General features: G+C 48.9%; 1 protein-coding gene across 1 annotated transcript in view; it reads left to right on the top strand.

Moving 5' to 3' along the window:
* Window positions 1–3,713: 3,713 nt before the first annotated feature.
* The window catches only part of mgat3b (beta-1,4-mannosyl-glycoprotein 4-beta-N-acetylglucosaminyltransferase b), a 67,848-nt gene continuing 57,045 nt past the window's right edge, over window positions 3,714–14,516 (top strand). Inside the window, exon 1 of the mRNA XM_030414751.1 lies at window positions 3,714–4,645. The gene's annotated coding sequence lies outside the window, so the exon portion shown is untranslated. The remainder of the gene's footprint in view (window positions 4,646–14,516) is intronic.

The raw sequence follows: 14,516 nt of genomic DNA on the forward strand, positions 1-14,516 counted from the left end.
ATATGTTGTGACAACGCTGTGCTGATGTTCTGGTTTGGTTTAGGCAGGAAAACATGATGTGTTGGCTTAAAATACCTGTGTTGGTCGACACAAACACGGCAGAGGATGTCGCCACTTTTTATATTGTATTTTGTCGAATTAACACGGCTTGAAATTGTTGAAACACACTTTTGAACTCCCGCTCCAATTCAAGAACTATCTCATTAGTGAAGAGGTCAGATTATGTATTTGACCGGTCAGTGAAGCTTTCTGTAACACACAGGTGTTGCCACCACAAAGTGTAAATACCAGGAAATGCACATTAGTATTCAAATATGATGCAAGTCATGTTCCCCGGTTTTGTTTGCCTTCATTTAAGTAAATGATTAGCTCGGTGGAAAGAAAAACAAACTGGTAAAACACAACGCTTCAGAACAAATCTACAGGTGTTTACAGCTCATTCCAGGTGTGCGTTACATGCGTCCGTTTTGTTTTTATTCTGATTCCTTGATAAAAACATTGGAGGTAGTTTCTGACGTTTGATTTAGAAAGATAAAACTATTAGAGGTTCAAATAAACAGAAACGTTGGTTGCGTGTGCTCGGTATGAAATTAGCATCGCTTCTCGTCAGGTAATCGTCCCCGAGGGCTTCCCAGTGTGTCGAGCTGTTAGACAAGTTTATCCGTAAACTATTAAACCATAAACTAGTTATAACAGAGACTCATGCGTGAGAGGGAATGAATGATCACAGCCGACCTGGAAACGTTTTGATTGTGAATTTAACTGCGGCGATCATATTTAAATACCTGAGCTTTCCAACCCCCGTCGGAACATTTGACTTGATAGCAATGTCAAATAAAAAATGCAAAGTAATGATAATCACGGCGCACAGCTGCAGGCAGGTCTCTGACTCTCGTCGTCTCTGGATGGGAGTTAATCCCGGCTGGGTTCGGGCCCTGGACTCTGTGTTCACCACTTTGCAGGATTTGGCTTCTCTCTCTAATCATCTGTAATGCAAGATGAGAGCATCACAACAATGTATTATCAGCATTACCAGTGTCAGACTGTTCCCCCTTTTTTTCATTTTCCACAGACCATTATTACAGTGTTTGTCTTTTATTGACTACTATGTAATTGCAGTTTGGGAAGAAGCTGCACTCGTGGCACTGAGGAGTCAGAGAAGCTTTCCAAGGACAATGCGGGTCTTAAAATAGCGCCGCAGCTTTAATCCAGGTTCCTAAAACCAGCCGAGGAGACTAAGTGTGCATGTCGAGACATCGTAGAGTCTTATGTCTCTGAAAGTGTTCATTGTTCAGAGGTCAACCCGGCCGGGCTGATAGCAGAACCAGTATATCATAACCGACCAGTCACACGGTCGTGATGTCACGGCGTCGTGACTCATGGTGTTGTTGTTCCCGTAACATTATAATAATTATTATTATTATCTTTGACCATCACGTCAACTTAGCATAAACACATCTGTCCTCATCTGGAGCACGCTGTCAGGGTCCAAAGGGTTGAGTAATGACGCTCACACCCAGCGATGTGCACAAGGGGGGGTCGCCCCCCACTGCTCACACCCATCTGGAAAAATATTGTTACGCTGCTCGCATATTATTTCCCATTTTCTTTTTCATTTTCCTGTCACTGTCTGGTCGGGTTTAGGCAAATATGTTCTTTTATATATATATATATATACATATATATATATATATATATATATATATATATATATATATATATATATATATATATATATAGATATAGATATGCATGCGCAAAGCCGTGACGTTACAGAGATGCGCGCTAAAGTGCCCTCCTGGGAGCCAAAACGTGCGCTAAAGTGCCCTCCTGGGAGCCAGAACGTGCGCTAAAGTGCCCTCCTGGGAGCCAGAACGTGCGCTAAAGTGCCCTCCTGGGAGCCAAAACACATGCTAAAGTGCCCTCCTGGGAGCCAAAACGTGCGCTAAAGTGCCCTCCTGGGAGCCAGAACGTGCGCTAAAGTGCCCTCGTGGGAGCCAAAACACATGCTAAAGTGCCCTCGTGGGAGCCAAAACACATGCTAAAGTGCCCTCGTGGGAGCCAAAACGTGCGCTAAAGTGTCCTCCTGGGAGCCAAAACGCACGCTAAAGTGCCCTCCTGGGAGCCAAAACGCGCGCTAAAGTGCCCTCTTGTGAGCCAAACGCGCGCTAAAGTGCCCTCTTGTGAGCCAAACGCGCACTAAAGTGCCCTTCTTTTCGCCCCTGCCCTTCAAAAAGTCTGCGCACGCCACTGCGCACACCCATCTGGAAAAATATTGTTATGCTGCTCGCCTATTATTTCCCCTTTCTTATTCACTTTTCTGTCGCTGTCTGGTCGAGTTTAGGCAAAGATAGTTTTATTTTTAATAAATATGCTCGTTGCAAAGCCGTGACGTTACAGAGACGTGTTTGATCAGGTGCACTGATCCACCTTGTTTGTTGAAACCTCACAAACACTAAAATACACCCTACTCTGCCTCTGATTGGCTCACCCTGACATGTTTACCCCAACCCTTTTCATTCCTAAAGCTAACCAACCAAAGCTAAAGAGCACAACCAGTCAAGGGTGAGTCTGAGCAGCAGCATCCGTGACGGGTGTTACGTAAGCTGAGTTCATGCGAGCCCACGGGTGTCTGGTCTGAGCCTGGTACTCAACAGGCGTACGAGAGACCGATCTTAAAGCAAACACAATGTCAGCATTTCCCCAAATCTCTCACGATTCCTTTAAAGGAACAGTTCACTCAAAAGTAAAAATGTACCTTACTAATCACAATGATTTCTGGAGCGTCATGGCAAAACCAGCGTTGCAGCGTTCACCTGGACAACCAAAGTAGATGGGGACCTCAGAAAATGGCTCAACGGTTCGATGGTTGATATTGTGCACCCGCTGCAGGCGGGATATGTGTGCTAGCGCTTTTAGCATGACGGCTACGGCGAAAGCTTTGATTTAAAATGGAGTGTAAATAAATTGATCTGTGATATTCTGTCATATGAAGACTTGGATGAGCTGTTCGGAGACATTCAATGTTTGTTTGCGGTTGTTTTTTTGCATCTTCACCCAACTTTCCATCGATTTTGGGATGTGCAGTTATTATTATACATCACATATTTTCATTCTTATCATTCTGGGGTGAACTTTCATTACAGCACAGGTGTTTCTCTGGCGCGCCTGACACTCTCGTCTCCAAACACAACTCATGTCTCTCCGTATTCTTTTTTTAATCCATGCAACCATTTTTTCTTTTTTTTTTAATTCTCAGGTATGTAATGTGCACGGCAGCCTCACGGGGGCTCTGCTGCGGTCCCAACACTTTCAGTCGTGTTTTTCAGTTGCTGCGGGCTGTATAAAATGTGGTCGGATGTATATTTGGGGGTTGCAGAGGAGATGTGGAAGTATCAGAGGGGGAAGTGGCAGCATTAATGACGGCAGCCCGCTCGGGTTTGGACCTCTGCAGGACTGCTCTCCACCAGCACCACCCCTCCTCCTCCTCTCTCATATTTCCTCCTTTTATATCTCCCTCCCCTGCACGACGGGCGCCCCCCTCGTCCTCCGCTGATAAGCAGCATAACGGGGGAGGAGCTCTGTTCTCGCGGGGGCTCCTCCTCCTCCTCCACTGCCTTCGTTTCTCTTTCCCTTACACACACATACATACACACGCTCGCCCTCCACCTCCCCCCTCCTCCTCCTCCTCCTCCTCCACCACCACCTCCTCCTCCGTCGTGCAGCCTGTCTGATCGAGAGAGAGAGAGAGAGGGAAGATGATGTGAAAGAAGTGAAAAAGAAGAAGAGAGCAGCAGAGAAGAGAAGAGGGGGGGGGATCTTATTTTTCTTGCGAGCGGAAAAGGCGTCACGCCGGGCGAAGAGAGAGAGAGAGAGAGGGAGAGAGAGAGAGAGACGCATCACGGAGTGGGAGACAGAGGCGACTGGAGGGGAGGAGGCGACAGCGGCTCGTAAACACGACAGAAAAACGGCGAATAGGACGGCAGACAGCGGCGATCGCCCCCCCACCGCCGACCCCGTGTCCCTCCTCATCTCTCCATCTCCATCTCCATCCCTTTTTTCTCCCCCCTGCGCCGAAATCGGCTCATCCCTCCTCTTTGCGCACCGCGGCGGCGGGCTCGGTGTTTTCTGTCCACCCTCGCTCTTTCTCGCTCCCTCGCTCGTATCCCGGGAATCTCCTCCGCTCTCGCCCTCATTCGGCGTTAATACGCGGAGAAGAGGAGGAAGAGGAAGAGGAGGAGGAGGAGGAGGAGGGCTGGTGCCATCACCGCGAAGCCGACCGACAAGGATCCGACTGTTCCAAGTCCTGCTCGGGACGATCATCGAGTAGCGACCCCGATCCTGGTGGATCGAAACCAGAGGAAGACGCGGAGGGAGGTGTGTGTAGGGTGGTGTGTGTGTGTGTGTGGGGGGGGGCGGTGGGAGTAAACACTGCGAGATGACTGGAGAGTGAACCCGGCTGAAGGCACCGAGAGAGCGGGGGAGAGAGAGACCCCGGGCCCCCCTGGGTTTACCACCGACACTCCAGCATCACCGATGCGATGGCTTAGCGGCTCCTGCAGCAAAACCGGCAGAGTAGACTCGGACCAGCAGGGCTCCCATCCACCATGAACCTCTGAAAGACATCCGACACAGGCACAGATGGGTAAGAGAGGAGATGATGCTCTGCTGCTCTGACGTGATGGTTTCTGTTTTTTTTACGTGATGATTGTGGATGTGCTGGAGGTTATTGTGCAGAGGGGGGAGGGAGGGAGGGAGGGAGCAGGGAGGCTTGTGACGTGAAGACCCCTCTGCCTCTGCACGTACAGTGTCAGACCTGTAATGTAGAGGAGGGGGTGTATCAGTGTGTGTGTGTGTGTGTGTGTGTGGTTGATGAGTTTAGATAGTATAGATGGGTGGAAATGAACAGATGCCCCCCTTTTTTTTTTTTCTTTTTTTTTTTTTTTTTGGGGGGGGAGATGGAGCAGCCTATAGCTCCTGTCACCTGCTGTGGTTCTGCGATGTTAAAGGACCCTGTGAGGGTTTAATTGTAATGACACAGAAGGAGTACGAGCACCGTGGATGACCGGTGAACAGGTAGGGGGCTCAGAGGGCAAAGGGGTCATCATGTGTCACAGAGAGAGACACACGATGTCTTGTAATCCATCCATCACCTGCACAGTACAGGACTCGAACCAGAGACGCGAGCCGGTGTGCCTCGAGTCGACTGTCCTGATGACTCGACAGGAAAAAAAAAATAAGCGACTTGCGACTGAACCTGAACTTGGAAGTGTGAAAAACTTGATCGACTCGTTTTTTTTTAGTCCGGCTGCTCCAAGGTGACGAGGAGAGGAGTTCAGTAACAAGTGACTGAAATTCAATAAAGGTTAATAATAGATAACACCTCGCAAACAGGTTGGATGAACCGGTGCGTCGAACTTTTTCGTGTAGTTGCGCCCGCTGAAACATTTAAACACTATTTATTTCCTCAACATGAGAGATTTTCAGTTTTTTAATCTGACCTGCTGAGTTTCAGGCGCACCGGTGCTGCCAATGAAGATGTTCAGTCGCAGTCGACGGACCAAAACATCGGCGCCCTGCAGCCCCGGTGTTAGACAGGTAGTAACACTTCAACTTTTCTCTTAATGAAGACCAGATTCTCTAAACTGGACTCGACGTGACCCGGCGGTTCTCACTGGCTCTGTGGATTCACGCTGTGAGGATTTGGGTTTGGGCCGCCCATCAGTGGCGGTTCTAGACCAGTTTTAATAGGGGGGCCAGGTTGGGGCCGGCTTTTTTGTTATGGGGCACATACAACCCGTAAAAAAGGATAAATCCCTCATTCAGACAAAGCAGTGTTTACAATTTCAGGAATTTTGATTGGGTAGTAAACTGCTGAGACACTTTATTTCTGCCTTTCCCTTCAGAACAAAATCATAGCAAGAAATCTGTCATTGTATTATTAATGCAGACTCCCTGTCAGGGGGGCCACAGGGGGGTCCAGATTCAGAGTTACGGGGGCACTGGCCCCTGTTGGCCCCCCCCCTAGAACCGCCCCTGCCGCCCATCCTTGAATGAAGCCACGGTGTTACGCGGCGTTAGATGCAGCCATGTTCCACGGGTTCCAGTCCCTTCACTTTCACACATCGCCTCTCTCCCCCCAAACACCTGAACCCGATGGCGGCGCTCGGCCTCGTCGCCGCTCCGTCTTCCAGCCCAGAGGAAATCCCTGCTCCGCATCGCCTCACCTCGCCTGAATCACCCGGCCTCGGGCGGGTTTGCCTTCCGCGGGCGGCGACCGCGAGTCCTCGCTGACTAAAAAACATTTTCATCTCCCATCTAGCCGATCCAAAGAACAAACACCGTCATCTGTCCAAGCCGTTTCTAATTTCCCACGAGAGCGGGATGGGCTCCCTGGTCGCCGTTTAGGGGTCAGGTATTGATCCGGGGTCCCAGATGGGGGCCGGAGTAAGCTGATCCCTGATAGACCGTTAGGTGCATATTTAGTGCGAATGAACGAGGGAGCGGTGGAAGCCTGGAGGTTCTAGTGGAGCGGGTGAAGGTTGTGACTGTTGAGAAACGCCGGAACAGTCTGGCGGCGGAGTGTAAACACAAACCTCTTTCTCTTTCCCCCTCGACTCGCCGCCCTTGAGCAAGGGAATTAATCAGCCGTGATTCTATTAGCCTGGCTCCGTTGGTGCAACAGTGGCAGTGTGCCGTCGTACCTGGCAGCTCCCAGGTGTGAACGTGTGAAACGTGCGTCGCCGGTGAGCGCGCTCGGCGCGTTCCCTCGCGATGGGTCCAGGTTTTTAAGGATGCACGTCTGGTGGAGGTAATTATTTGACAGTCTGGTGTCGCTCCGAGGCAGATCAGTGTGTGTGTGTGTGTGTGTGTGTCGGCTTTGTGCAGAAGAACAAACCCGCGTTTTAATTTGCTCCAGCAGCTTCTTTTGATGAACCGGCGGCCTGATGCGTTCTGACTTGTTTGGACAGTAAATTGGAGTCCTGGATCCGTACCTGCCACTCGGTACAGAGAGCAGAGCAGGAAGGAATTTGAGCCCGTGGAAAGCAGGAAGTTTATACTTCAGTACGTGTGCAGCAGCATAAGCAGAAGGTAGAGAGGGGCCTGCGACAGCCATGTGCCGCCGCCGCCGTCGCCCGCTCTGCTCCTCTGTGGTTATCTCGCCGTGGCTTCAAATGGTTCGACACAGTGAACCCGGCCGGCGGCCCAGATCCTCCACGCTTCAAAACAACAACATCAACAACGAGCGCGTCTCATGGGGTCGCTGGCCTTTTCCGCTTCGCAGTGATGCTGATGCTAAGAGACAGGCCCGTGTGTGTGTGTGTGTGTGTGTGTGTGTGTGTGTGTGTGGAGGGGAGGTGCGGGGCTGCAGAAAGAGGAGGAGGAAGGCAAATATTAAATGTTTCTCTCTGAATTTGTGATGCCACAGTGGGCGACTTAACACTGGCGTGACACTTGAATCAGGGCGAGGCAACACGTCGATGTTACATCTTGATATGAGACCGTTTATTGTCCTAAAGTGTCGGAGATGGTTATATCATGATATGTTGTCTTTTCCTGGTTGTGACGGCTGCATCACAGTAAAGTCATGTCATTTCTGTAGATCTGTGTTCATGTTTTGCTCCAATAATCATCCTGACAGCGTTGTGGAGGTGTTTGGTCTGATTGTCGACCGGTCTCAGCATTTATGAAGTTCTTCTCAGGAGAGAACTAAAATATACGGTGTATTGTGTATCACAATATTATTCTCAAGGCCTTGTCATCACAGCCTTCACCCAGGTGTGTGGTGTTGAGTGTGTGCGAGTGCATTAGAGACAGAACAGGGAGACGCAGGGAGTCGAATGTAAAGCTGAAGAATGGATGGAGGGATAGAAGTAAAATAGACCAGAGAGACTGAGCAGGCAGGAGAGGGAGGGACGGTGGGGGGGGGGAGGGAGGGAGGGAGGATGTTATCCAGTCGTGTGTCTGCGAGAGTGTGTGTGGACTCCAGAGATCCACCTGAGCCCCGCAGCTGAAGCCTCACTTCTTTTGCCAGATCTGATTAAGAACACACTCCTGTGATTCCTCCTGCTCCTCTCTCTCTTTCACACTCCCCCCCAGTTTCACTTCAAATCAGCCGGACTGGCACGACATGAATCTGTATCATATAGGGGGGGGGGGGGGGGGGGAGAAATTAATTCAGAAACAAGAGGGGGGTGCAGAGTGTGTTAGAAAACGGTTCAGATCAGAAGAGAATTATAAACAGTGACCTTGGCAAAAAAATCATCGTGTGTGTATATAACAGGGTTAAGCGAGTATTAATAATTGAACCCTGTGATCAAAAACATTCTGTGACTCTGGTTCTGAAGCTGTTCAGTAAATAGTTTTCCAATAAATAATAAATATAGCAACTTCTGATCAGCCCTTGAAAATATGGCTGCTTAGCCCCGCCCACTTTTGGTCTGAGCCCTACAGACTTCTGTTTCGGATCCAGGAACTGTAATTTATTTGGTTAAAGAGGTACAGCAGATACAGGTAATGATGTGTATACTGAGTAATACTCTATATGTTTCTACATTACATATATTGAGCAGTATTTGGCATTTAAAGGACTAGTCCAGCATTTTAGCCAAACATTGCATGCCTGTGCGGTAAAAATGTAACTATTGCTATCGGCTAAACTTGGTTCTGACAGATATTTTTGCTCCAAACTGTCGTTAATCTCTTGGCCTTTTTAAAAATCCAACACCGGTCAACCTCTCGTAAATCTGAAGCAGGAAAGAGCAGCCGATTAGCTTTCCAAAAAGACCGTAAAAACTTGAGGACTGACACTGCTAGCTTGAGACTATGCTAAGGTCACAAAGCTCACGTGTAGCGACGTGAGTGTCGACTGTCGCTGAAGCTCACTGATTAAAATGTTATACTGCATTTGTTTAATCCGTATAATATCATCCCACGTGTGGGAGCGCCAGTCGGTCGTTAAATGCAGGGTTACGTGCCAGGATATTTTCTTGGCCGGGGACAGTTGACTTCCTGGATTCTCAGCTGAGAAATCCTCCAGCGACTCCCCCGCGAACGGTGAATTGACGTTATTAAACCTTCGTCGTAGAGTTCTCGGCGTGAAAGCGAACAGCGCCGAGTCCCAAAATGTCAAACTACTCCTTTAAAACAGTTAGATGGACGATAACTAATCTGTCCGGCTACATCTGCCTTGGCTTTGTGTCGTCAGTAGATAACAAACTTATCTCGTGGTCCGGCGAGGGTTTCTATCTCTTCCTCCCCCCCCCCCCCCAAAAAAAAAAATAGAAAAAAGGAAGCTTTGGTTGTCATGTTTGGAATCCTGGGGCTCTTTCACAACTCTGAAGTTATTAAGAATGAACGTGTCAAAAGAAATGATAACTGTTAAAGTGGTTATTATATTTCCGCATACGAGTCGTCTTGTCTCATTAAACTGTCACGTGCGGCTTTGCACCGTTTCCCATTTGTTTAATCAGCAGCGTACAAACAGCTCTCACACTCCCGCTTCCTTTTCTCCTCTCGCACAGCAGATTTCATTATGTCGTTCCCTCTTTTCACCGCCTGCGACTGAAGTTGCAAGGCCAAAACAAATGGCTCCGCTGGCGCACAAAGAGGCCCGCCGGTTAACGCTGCCAGAGGTGATCCGGGCACGCGGAGATCAGCTCCCCCCCCCCCCCTTCCCACTGCATCCTGTTTTGAAGGCTTTCCCAGTAAAAGACTGTTTTTTTTTTTCTTTGTAAGAAATCAGATGTTAGACGTGAGTCACCCAAATGTCAGACTTATTGTGATCGCAGCGTGCCGATTTTTGAAAAATCAAAAGGCTTGCAATCAGATCAAGATGTTCAACTTTCCAGACTTTTACCTCGCTGACCGGTGGGGTTGTTTTCTTTTATTTTGGATTAGGGAAGGTGAAGACCTGCGCTGTTTTTAAAAATCCATTTCAAGGTCTTTCCAAGTCAGACATATTGCATTTTGTAGGAAGTGAGAGTTTTAAGTCTGCAGGAAATGACCCACAGAGCGGGCTTGTTGCTGTTGTTGTTGTTGTTGTTAGCAGATGGATGCAGACGTCTGATATCACGCAGCGTGTGAACACCATTGAAGGACGGCAGAGAGCCGCGAGGACAGTTTTTTGCATGCTAGCAAATTGAGCAGAGTCGATGTGAACAAGCTTGACGCAGAATGTAAATTATCCTTTTTTTTTTAAATGCAAAAGATGTGTCGTGCGCAGTCTTTCCTTCTCTTGGATGGTCGAGCTGCACCGTGCACATTCGAAAGGCACCCTGGCTCGGTTTGCAACGGCCTGCTCGACGATAAGATGACAGACAACGATAGCGAAAAATAGCACGTTCGGCATTGTGGCATCTGTGATTGCGGTGCAGAGAAGTTTGCATGCTAACCAGCTAGCCCCCGGCCCGTCTGGCTCACTAGATGCACTGCTAACCAAGCTAATTAGCTAACAGCAGCTACAGTTAGCGATTACTCGGCAGACGTGCTGCCTCTTTTTATGGTTTTTGCACATCAGCGCAGTGAGTCTGGACTTCGCAGCGAAATATGAAACTTCTCAGTCCAGCAGTTAAACTACTGACAGAAACTCGACAGAACATCTGAAATGAATTTTTAAAAAACGATATCTGCAGGAGTCTCCGCACGATTCAAAACTGGTGCAGGGGGAGAGCTTGTTGATGTGTCTGTGGGTGCTTCCTGCATTGAATTGACACTGAAACTAGTCTGCCTTCAGGGTGCACATTGTCTTGTTTCCTGTAGCACGAAGTTAAAAGTTCATGGCCTGAAGCGGCGGTTGCAGATGAACACAAATGGATCTGATTCGCTCTTTAAGCCGCCGCGGCAGAATAACCTGTGAAAGAAATGCGACGTATGGATGACTCATCTATGGTTACTGTCATTCGATCTCACCTGTTTATCCACAATGAAACCTGCCGGGTGGAGAAATTAGAGCAAAGGTTGAGTGAAGCCGAATAATGCCGAGGCCATATTTGTCCCAGAAGCTAGTGTTACTTCCTGCCCGGGGAGGTCTTTAGCACTAAGGTGGGCTTTATTCCTCTGGAAGTCTGCGGGACAAAGGGATGTTTTCAGCGCCGGGACACGGTAGGGTTTTTTTTTTTTCCTGGTGAGCGCTGAGGTAATTACAAGACATAGCTCAGTGGAGTGTGAAGGAAGAGAACAAAAAAAAGACATGCAGCAACATGAGTTTTGACTGCTGCCCTTCCATTGACCTGGCTCGTACAGTAGAACCGGCCCCCCGTGTGCATCAGTACCACCGGGCGTGTGCGTCTCCGTCTCCAGGATGGACAAACAGCGTCGCGCTATCCCAAACCAACGGGGTTACGTAGAGGCGAGTGCAGCCGGCTGCTGCTGCTGCAGAGGGGGAATTAAGCTGTGTTCCGCCTCTGATCTGGCATCTGCACACACACACACACTCACACACCGGTGTAGGCTTCTGGCTGTGCTCACACTATTCCTGAAGAGAGAATCAGACACATGACATACATCTCTTCCCCTACTTTTGACATCTCTTTCTGCACACGTCTACACAACCGAAAGTTTGCAATGCCTCTCTCTGTCTGCCTGCACACCTCCTACACAAGGTTCAAGGTTCGTGCACTCATTATTTTGCAACACGGGGGGTTTTATATCGAGTGTCTTCGGGAAAGAAGCTTCTTTGTTGCCTGGCAGTGGATACTTCTGTATGTCTTGGCAGCAGGGTGAACAGGCTGTGTGCTCCCCTCTCTGGCCTTGGACAAACTACGCCGATTCTTACTGTTTCAGTCAGGATACTTTCTACCACTTACCTGGTTATCAAGAACCTAGTATGGGAAAGCTGCTTTCTCAAGTCTCCTGAGAAATTGAAGCTGTGTGTGACGACCCCGATACATTTTTTGTGACGTCGACTCCCAGGAACCTTAAACTGTCACTCTACCTCCGCTGTCTTTCTTTACTTTTTTTTTTTTTCTAAAAAGAAACAATCAGTTCGCCCTTCGGCGTGGGATTTAATGCAAAGACAACGTAACAGGTGTCAAAAGAGTGAAATGACACTCGTGAATAGTGACGACACCTCCAGTCGTTTGTGAGGCTCCGTATCGGTGATCGATTCCTAAGTTACCCACGACCGCGCACTATTGAATTTTCCCTGCCAGGCAATACCTGAATTCGATCCTTTTTGTTCTCAGTTCTAAAAAAAAAGGAAACAAAAAGACCATTTGTCGTTTTTTTCTTGCAGCCGATCGCCACGAGCATTCTTTGAATTAATGTGACGTGTGACAACCACAGCAGCTACAACCAAAAACAGCCCGAGGTGTGGTCAGATACACTTCGTACTTGACGGCCGTCCAGTGAGAACGAAGTGGAGGATAAATCGATCAATAGCGGAACTCTGCTGGTTTTTGTATCCTAACTTTTCTAAATGATGCCCAGGCCGACCGAGTTGTTTGGCAGCGGCGCTTGTTAACACGAGCTCAGATTCTGCTGCGGGAAACATCCGCCATTAGTTCCACTTTAGGCCGACAACATGACGGCGGGCTGAGCTGATGAAAGGGATTTCGAGGCGAGATGACACCGCGTGCATCTGCAGCTGTGTGAGAGCAGGGGGGGAGGTGTGCTGATATTTATAGGCATCCGCTATTATTGTTATAAGTTACGATGAAATGATGTCCAGATAAACGATACGGGGTGAAAAGAGTCAGATATCTTCCTCCTGATCACCTTTTATGAATCAGAGATGGAGACAGTTTTTCCTACTGGTGGTTATTTTGTGTTTTGCGACTTTTTTTTTACCAGCTTTTTTTGTCTCCAAGCTTTCAGAGGCATCCTACACATGTCGCGGCACTATTTCCCACCCTGAGAATGAACATCCACGCTCCGCATTTAAATCTGTGTTTCTTATAAGCCTTAATTTGCATGTGTCAGTCATCGTGATAATATTTTAACTTGTTATGTTAAGCTCCGGAGGATTTAGCGTGGTCGTGCGGTTTCTAATTGTGACGACTCGTCGTCGTCATCGTCGTGTCGCCGCTCGGTCTATTAAGGAATTCCGCGCCGTCTTCCTGAATGTTTTGTGGTTTTTTTTTCCATCCGTCTGTCAAATTTCTCAGCCTCCGAATCACGGTGTTGTCCCGCGGGTGCTTTAGAATCCGTACAGCACATGACAACCTGTATTGTTGCACCCAAATTATCATAATAACGAGGCTTTCATTATTAAGAAAAACGATTTACTCGTTGGATTTGTCTTCTTGGGAGTTGCTTGCTGAAGACCGGGTCGACCGTTGGCACACTTTCGGCTTTTTACGACGGCGTTTAGCATTCTGTGTCTTAACCGTGACCTTGCCTGAGTGCCGGCCTGTAAAGACTACTATCATGGAGAGCTCGTAAAATAATCCTAAAGGTGCTGAACGGATCTCATAATATTTGCCGGCCAACGTAAAAATGATGGACTTTGGTCAACGCAGCAGCAACAAAGCCAGCGGTCGTATACTGTGAGATTCTGGCCCGGTTGTCGTCTAAACATAAAGCTCATAAAGACTTTGCACTGCAGTTAGTCCCACTCTGTAACCCCCTGAATAATCTCTCACACACATCCGTAAACACGCTCGGCCTCGCGGCCGGGGTCTTGAGGGGGGGGGCGGCAGTTGTGATGATGAAGTATGGATTTCTGCTCTGGCAGGTCAAACTGAGTGTGGCTGTGGCTTTTTTGTGGGGGTGGATGAAGAGCTCTGCACACACTGCTGCTGTCTGACCGAGCGTTGAAGGAACCAGCGTAGCGTAGCTTTTCCTTCCCTTTACCCTCCTCCTCCTCCTCCCTCCTCCCTCTCCTGCTGTTTGGTTGGTGCTCCCCCTTTTCTAAATATGGCAGTTTCTCCCTCCATGACCCCGGCCCCCCTTCCCCACCCCCCGCCGTCCACTCTGACACACCGCCGCTGTGTCGTACTCCTGTCAGACAGCCAAGGCCGAGTTTACCACCGGGGCCAAAATAGAAGTTGTCTGTCCTTGAGGATGTTTCTCTCTCTCTCTCTCTCTCTCTCTCTCCTTCTGCATGCCCTGAATCCTCTCTCGCCCTCTCTCTTTTTTCCCTCACCCCCCCCTCCCCCCTTCTTGGTCACCTCAGTGTCACCTTACAGTCGTGTCCCGCCAGCGAGACCTCAGGAGAACCCACCTAGCAAGGGAGAGAAAATGGTCCTGACCTGTGCCCGACCCAGCATGTGTGTTTATTGAGCCTAAAGTGCTGGAGCGTACCACTGCCACACAATTTACGGGGGGGGGGGGGGGGAGCCAATTCAAAAATGAAGCACAAGTCATGCATGGGTCAGAGATGAAAATGCAGATATGTATGTGCGAGGCACCAGATGGTTTGCGTTTGTGTAATGCAGGACAAAAACATTTCGGGGGGGGGGGGAGAGGCAGTTTAAAGTCGTTCGGTACAGTTCTGCTGATTTGCATCTGCTATCCGTTCATCTCGGTCGAAAAATGGGCCGAATGTGGCTGAACTTCACGACGGCAACGTTTCA

The sequence above is a fragment of the Sparus aurata genome, chromosome 1 (assembly GCF_900880675.1).
Source record: "Sparus aurata chromosome 1, fSpaAur1.1, whole genome shotgun sequence".
NCBI classification, from domain to species: domain Eukaryota; kingdom Metazoa; phylum Chordata; class Actinopteri; order Spariformes; family Sparidae; genus Sparus; species Sparus aurata.